Source organism: Euprymna scolopes, chromosome 4 (assembly GCF_053919585.1).
Source record: "Euprymna scolopes isolate OS-2025 chromosome 4, ASM5391958v1, whole genome shotgun sequence".
Classification (NCBI taxonomy): Eukaryota; Metazoa; Mollusca; class Cephalopoda; order Sepiida; family Sepiolidae; genus Euprymna; species Euprymna scolopes.
In genome coordinates this window covers 41,222,853-41,231,211 of record NC_136485.1, presented here as the reverse complement: position 1 = coordinate 41,231,211, position 8,359 = coordinate 41,222,853, and the positions used below count along the sequence as shown (strand labels likewise).

General features: G+C 36.0%; 1 pseudogene; it reads left to right on the top strand.

The window, feature by feature from the left end:
* Nucleotides 1–6,967: 6,967 nt before the first annotated feature.
* Nucleotides 6,968–7,131, top strand: LOC145274135 (U2 spliceosomal RNA; annotated as a pseudogene).
* The last annotated feature ends 1,228 nt before the right edge of the window (nucleotides 7,132–8,359 follow it).

The window sequence follows — 8,359 nt, the reverse complement described above, 5'->3', positions numbered from 1 at the left end:
CACACATGCCATAATCCTGTGTCAACATTCAATTGCTGGAGAAGAAGTGACCGGCATTTCGAAATTATTGAAAAAACAATATATTTTTAACATTGTTTTAATCTTTTTTTTCTAATTCGATTGCCATTTTTTCTGTTTGGCACACATGTAGAAAAAATAGCGTATCAGAACACACAAATAATAACAAAAATAAATCTGCTTTAATTAAATCAATATTATTAATCGTTAAAGGGATTAAAGGAACATCATCCTTATAGAAATTTTCCGAGTTATTTTAGCAATGAAACAATTATTAATTATCAATTTAGAAAATAATGTTTGATTGCTTTGACGTGAGCCAAGTGATATGCAACGGGTGAGCCTGAGAAATTATATCCCTAAAGTATCCAAAAGCAACATCCATCATGCATTATAGCAATTGGTAATATTCTGTAATAAAGTATAATTCCTTAATATTTAATGCACAGTGACATTTGGTGATGAATATATTGAAATTGTTTATACGGCGCAGATATATCTTATTCATGATTTTATATAAATCTACCTCAATCTGCGTCAACAATTAAATAAAAAAAAGGCCCAATCAAATGTGGAACTCGTCAGAATCCTTTTGATGAGGATGTAACAATTAAATATGTATATATATATATATATATATATATATATATATATATATATAATTTTAAATAAAATATAAAAATAGACAAAGAAGTAAATAATAAATATATAAATAAAATAAAAGAAATACCCCCTCCCCAACATACACTGACAACGTCAACCATATCGGCATGCACCTAGAATTCTGCAAGCCTCCCATTTCCGATATGACCAAAAGTTAAGTATGTCGCATTTTCCATGCTCTTAAGCTAAGGTTAAAAATTGTTTCTATCTAACTTTTGAAATCTATTTTGTACTAATTACCACCAACTGTTTCCTTATTGCAGCTTTTATTAAAAACCCGTAACTTAATTTTACCTATCTTGACATGTTTTTCTCTTTATTGGTCTGAATCTTTTTTTTCAAATATGCTATTAAGCAATGCTGTTTGTTACATGTAAAACGAAAAGAAAAAAAAAGGTCACCCATGAAAACGAGAACACTCCGAATTAAAACTTATCTATTATCTAAACCCAAACGTAAATTACCAAAAATTAAGAAGTCTTACAAATCTTATAAAAATGCATTATTGAATTTTAATTATCAGGTGAAATTTGAAAATTCAAACCCGACAGATAACGCAACAAAAATACATAAAAATAGACAGAAAAATAAAAAAATAGATAAAATAAAAACACTACCCTCCGTCCAAACATACACAGACAACGTCAACCATATCGTCATGTACCTAGAATCCTGTTGGCGTCCCATTTCTTATATGACCTTAAGATGGGTAGGTCGCATTTTCCAGGCTCTTAAGCTTAGGTTAAAAATTGTTTCTATCTAACTTTTGAAATCTATTTTGTGCTAATTACCGCCAACTGTTTCCTTATTTCAGCTTTGACTTAAACAACCGTAATTTAGTTTACTTATCTTGTCATGTTTTTGTTTGTTTTTCTCTTTATTATTCTGAATTATTTTTTGCCAAATATGCTATAAACCAATACTGTCTCGTCACATGTAAAACGAAAAGAAAAGAAAAAAAGGTCACCCACGAAAACAAGAACACTCCGAATTAAAACTTTAATCTATTACCTAACTCAAATGAAAATTATCAAAAATTAAGCCAAATTCACAAATTGATAAAAGTTCAATATTGAAATTTTATTATAAGGGGACGCTTGGCTGATTTAGACACTAGATAGATAACGCCAAAACATCTCCACATGAATATGGCGAGGGGAGAATATCTTCAAAAAGCGTCCTAAATTGACAATTTAGCACCTGAGTAGATATTAATAAGTCGATCATACCCATTCTCATTTTTTTTAAATGGAGATTAGATAATGCAGTTAATATGTTATCGGCAGCTCCAGTAACTCACGCTTCTCCTTTTTTGTCCCTCAGTCATCATTAAAAAAATGAGTTTTTCTGACAAAGGGTTAAGTAAAAGCTGCTTCCCAGGTCGATAGTGCTTCGTGAACTGTAGTCTGTGATGTCGAAATTTTTTCTGTCTTGATGTCTGTCCTTGTGGCCAAGTAACAAGTAATGGTGCTGCATATACACGTTTTCGTCTCGGCTGACGTTGTCCGCCTGATAGTCAGGAACCCGAACATTAGACTAACCACTAAGGAGGCTTTCCTATCAGCAGGTGGAATGTACTGGGGCTGCTGTATTGCCATTTTGTGAATGGATTCTGGACCATGCAGTAGCGTGTGTGGTTGGGCCTCTCGATGCCATAGTAGAGGGTAATTGTTACGGCTTCACCTTATCGTATGCTATATAAAAAACTGCCATTTTCTCTATTACTCCCCCCTCTACCCTGCTCTAACCAAGTATGCCGACCTGTTCCACATGTCTGAAAACCTACACATGAAATATATCCAGAAAAAAATCGAATAAACCTTAAACCCCTTCTTCCAACGTAGACAGCTACTATCATGTCTCATTCTCCAACATCAAGGCTGTACGTTCCAACCTTCCAGAGGTTGAAACTCAATTACAGAAGGCGAAACCGGACATACTCTTTCTAAGCGAAACTGGAATAGAGTCGACCACTTCCCTTGATGAGTTCACAATTAACGGATACTCTAACTAAACATTTAAATCTTACCCCAAAACCGCCATGGGCATGGAATATGTGTGTACATTAAAGATAGCTTTCCATGAGGCAGGGATATCTCTAGAGACGATCATAATTTAACTTATATGTGCTTCCAGGTTGCAATTTCTTACACCACTGCATTTATATGTGCCCTCTATCGGGCCGATGACAGCGGAGTTCCTATCTTTAAGAGAATATCTAAGAAAATAGACCACACCCCTCGGCTAACATTCACAGCTGTGGTGACTTCAACGTCCTTAACGTGGAATTGCTGACCCACTCAAATAAGACGGAGATAAGGGGAGTTTCTGTCATGATTTTGCCATTGCTTATGACCTCACTCAGATTGTTCGCGAGCCCACCCATGTGCTCGATACTACAGGTCAGTATATTATCCTTCTAGACATTTTCTGTCCACTTCCCCTGATCTATGTTCATGTTCCATTCGTTCTCCTCTAGGATCCTCCGACCACTCCGTCGTATCAGTTAACATAAAAATTAAATGTAATAAGACCCAAGACTTACCCCTCCACACCGTACTGTATACCGATACTCCATGGCTGACTGCAGTAGCTTCCGTACATTCATATCTGATTTACCTCTGCATTCCATGTTTTAAGAGGATGTGTCCTCCATGGTATCAGATCTCACCGGATCGCAAATTGCAGGCATATACTGAGGCATACTATCTAAAAATTCCAACAAAACACCTAACAGTCAGCCAGTGTTCTCCCCAGAATGTGCTGCTGCCATCGCACTCAGAAATCCCTTTTTCCATAGCTACCAACATAATAGATGCACTGAGACTTAAGCTGCATTTAGGAACGCCATCAGCCACTGTAAAAGCGTAATAAAAAATGCGAGAGCTATATGCTCAGTCCGTTAAATCCAAAGTAGCTGATCAGCGGCTCGGTTCCCAGCAGTTTTGGCAAATAACAAATATGATCCTGAACAGAAGTGTGCGTTCTATTCCATCATTATCAATGGACCTGAGGTCATCTCGTCAGCATCAGACAAGGTCAAACTATTTGGCAAGAACTTCGCAGCTAATTCTACCCCATGCGACAGAGACCATCAACTCCCCATATTTCCTCCTATAACACACAACACGCTAGGTAACACACATATATATGTGCATGAGGTCGCCACGCAAATCAAGAACCTTGATTCCAGTAAAGCAACTGGCCCTGACGGTATCCCAATTATTGTGATAAAAAAGCTTCAACACAAACTTGCTCCCATACTTACGAAACTGTTTAAGCGTTGCCTTATGGAGAAGTGCTTTCCAACACCTCTGGAAAATCTCATCAGTATGACCTGTATTTAAGCACTCAGGTGATAAGTCACATCCCTCTCAGTACAGACTAATGTTTATGAGTAACTTGCTGGAATGCATATTAAATATAGAAATAGTCAATTACCTCCGCAGAAATAAACTTGTTAGTGACACACAATATGGTTTCTGTTCTGCAGATGTGCTAACGGTTATGTTTCAGAGGATTAGTGAATCGCGTGACAAAGTCTTCCTTCCTAGGTCTATTGCTCTTTACATATCAAAGGCCTTCGACAAGGTACGGCATAATGGCCTATTTCACACGATTTCCAGCTGCGGTATAACTGGAAATGTTTTCTCAATCATTAAATATTTTCTCACTGATAGGCTAATAAGAGTAGTGATCGATGGACAACAATCAGAAACCTGCAGTATTAATGCTTGAGTTCCTCAGGGGTCATCTGGGGCCCAACTCTCTTCCTGATGTACATCAATGACCTCCCTAAACACATACTTAAATCATTCGTTTACACCTATGCTGATGACACGATATCTAGGACAACACACCAAAGGCTGTAAATGACAAAGTTCGCTCTGATTATCTCTTCTCTGATCTTTAGCGCGTGGTTCAGTAGGGAAAGACGTGGCTGGTTACCTTTAATCTATCTAAAACCAAGTTCCAATCTTTACATCCTCAGCACTCTTATCCCCATCTTACATCAAATGAAATGGATGGCTCTCCTCTAAGAGAACATCAATGTTTTGACAAGCTTTTGGGCTTGATCTTTACTACTGATCTGAAATGGAACACTACACGAAGTATGCTGACAATGTCGCTGGAAAGATGGGGGGGGGTCCTTCTACCACTCCAGAAGATATCTTACTACGAAGCCATAAACGCCCAAGGATGGAATACTGCTGCCATATCCGGGCAGGAGCTGCTAAAAACAGGCTATCCTTCCTTGAAATATTACAAAATAAACTGTTTGGCTTAGCGGGGGGGGGGCATTTTCTCTTCCCTGCAACCTCTCTCCTACAGAAGAGACATTGCGAGCCTATCTTTGTTTTATGGTTATTTACATGGAGGGTGCTCCTCAGAGCTCCAATCTCTAGTCCCTTCTCGGCAATCTTTTACGATAAACACCCGTCTAGCTTAAACCACTGTCAAAAGTTTTCCACACTCTTCATCTATGCCTAAATCAAAACGAAGATTCCATGAACAAAACTTCTTTCTTCGAACTGCAGCCCTGTCGAACACTGTTCCGTCTGCCTGCTTCCCACCTGTCTACAACCTGGATGTATCCAACTCCAACATAAACAAATTCCTGGTTAACCGACCCCTTAAGTAGACACTTGTATTAAATCCCCCACATGAACGTACTGTGCATGCAATAACACTTATCACTGAGTGGCTTCCGGGCCTTGATAAGTTGTGATCACCTTGTAAAAAAAACAAAAAACAACTTGCTTTCAATTTCATAAGCTAGGCGTTACTTTCTACAAAAGATTCTCTTGAACTAATATCAATATCAATTAAACATAAACTGTAATTACAAATACTGAAGAATATGGTGTCTGTTAACTGATAAAAATCTACTGCACTAAATTATATAAACAATTAATTCAATTTTCTATGAATTGTTATAATTATCAGCTGAAAAGAAAGAAAACAACATTCCTATAAGTATTGATTTACAATCAAGGGCCCTTGCAAAATGTATTGTTTGTTGGTTAAAGTCTTCTAAATTATTCTCTCGCGCATACTCTCACCACTTTTACTGATTTCGCTCGTTTGAGGAGAAACGTTGTGGATTCACTGTCAGCGATTATAATAAAGTATTATTTTATTATTATTATTATTATTATTATTATTATTATTATTATTATTATTATTATTATTATTATTATTATTATTATTCGTGTTAATACTGTTTTTTATCTTTATTATTGTAAAAATTATTAATGTTATTATTATGGGCTAGTCAGATTTCACACAGGTCATAACATATCTCATTGAATACATTCTCAGGCGTTGCCTTGACGCCGATTGGCCACACGTCTCCCAAGCGACTATAAGTCTTCCTCAATGCCCCAGTTCTCTTCGTACTAATACAGTGGAGGTTTGCTCTGTGCTCAGTCCTTGATCTTTCCTTCTTCTTGACTACTTGGCTATTCCGTCTCACTCTGTTTATCGGGGAGAGAGGACTGTGATGTGGTAATGGGGAGTGGTGGTAGATTTACACAACTTATAGGTACGAAGCTTCAGTGGTCTTGGTTTCATGTAACGCTTCATGTTTTGTCTCTGTAGCAGTTTGTCTGGTTGAGGTTTGCGGTTTCTGTGTGTGTATCTCCACTTTAAATGGATGTTCCATAATATTCCGCTGTTATTGTTATATTTTTCGGGGGTTTTCTTAGTGCTCCTACTATTATTGATATTATTTTGATTTTCTGCATCTTCCATATCCCTTTCAGCTCGCTGGTTAGCTCTGTGTTATGCCTCCGTTGTTTTTTTTTCTTTCATAGTAATCCTGTGGTCAGCTAAGAAGAGTAAAGTCTACGATTTGACAGGAGTTTCCCTCTTGTTAATTATTACATCGAATTTCCTTGGTTGGATTGGTTATAATTATCTATATCCATGTCCCATAAGAGTTACTGATTCCTGTTTTTAAATACATTTGCCGGCATTATTATTATCATTATTATTATTATTATTTTTATTATTAGTAGTAGTATTATTGTTATTATTATTATTATTATTATTATTATTATTATTATTATTATTATTGTTATTATTATTATTATTATTATTATTATTATTATTATTATTATTACTATTATTATTATCATTATATTATTAGGCTTATCGCTCCGTCCGTTACCATGCTGTGCATCCCTAAAAAGGAAAATAGAATTATTCCAAAAAGTAGAATAGTCCAACCACCATTGAAAAGGAAAATTGTTGTCGCTGTTGAGGCAGAGCTAATAAAAATGCTTTCTCTTTCTTGGCTTTTTTGCTAAGATCAAAGTGTATTATCTGTTCTTCAGGTGCTACATTTCAGTTTCTTCTTGGAAGAGAAATCCTTTACGACTAAGACAATTTTTTTCACGTTAAAAATATTACCCTGGTGTCTAAATCTGTCCCCTGGGGAGACATTGTGATTAGTTACTTTGTTTAATATAACAAGGTTTTAATATTAAAAAAGTAACTGGAAAAAATTAATTCTGATTTAATTACAAAATGCTCATGAAGTGTCACTCCTGATTAATTATAAAATGTCCTTGAAAATGTCCGTTCTGATTCTTTTTTGTTTAATTGTCTCCCAACAAGGGCGGAATTGGACAGGAGTACGGTTAAAATATAGGGGGAAACCAGCTCCCCAAAAAGGGGATCTGTGGTCAATAGGAAAAATAAGAATTGTATCAGTAATGAAGGATTTCTCCTCCAATTAACCAAGGCCAAAAAGGGAGGGGGTTAAGTAACTGGAATGCTGAAACTGATAGTACACTCAGATATTCACATGTTGAAGCAATGGTTACCTAATCTCCAACCGTGTTAATCTTCTTTTATGCATTACTTTCGAAAAACTGCTGAAACAGTTTATGATTTCAACATTACTTTATTTCAAGTAGATTTTAAGCAGTGGGTTACGGGATATGAAGTCAGTCCCAGAAATTTCTCAAATCGTTTACGATTTAAACATTACTTTATTTCATGTATATTTTAACAGTGGAGTGAGGGATATTAAATCAGTCCCGAAAATGGGTGAACCCGTTTACGCATTACACATTGGTTTATTTAATGTATATTTTTAACATTAGGGTGGGAAATATGAAGTCGGTTCCGGAAATGGCTGCAACCATTTACGTCTTGGGCATTACTTTATTTAATGTATATTTTTAACAGTAGGATTGGAGATGAGAAGTCGATCCAAGAAATGACTGAGAAATTTAACGATTTATACATTACTTTATTTCCTGTATATTTTCAACAGTGGGGGTGGGGATTATAAGTCAGTCCCGGAAATGGCTGAACCAGTTTACTATTAATCATTACTTTATTTCATGTATATTTTTAACAGTGGGTTTGGGATATAAGGTCAGTCCGGAAAATGGTTGAAACCGTTTACAATTTAGACATTACATTTTTTCATCTACATTTTTAGCAGTGGGTTTTAGATATAAAGGCGGTCCCGTAAATGGCTTCACCAGTTTACTATTTAGGCATTACATTATTTCATGTATATTTTTAGCAGTGGGTTGTGGGATACAAAGTCAGTTCCAGAAATGGCTGAAACAGTTAAATATTAAAAGTCGTTCACGGAAATGGCTTCACCAGTTTACTATTTAGACATTACATTATTTCATGTATATTTTAAGCAGTGGGC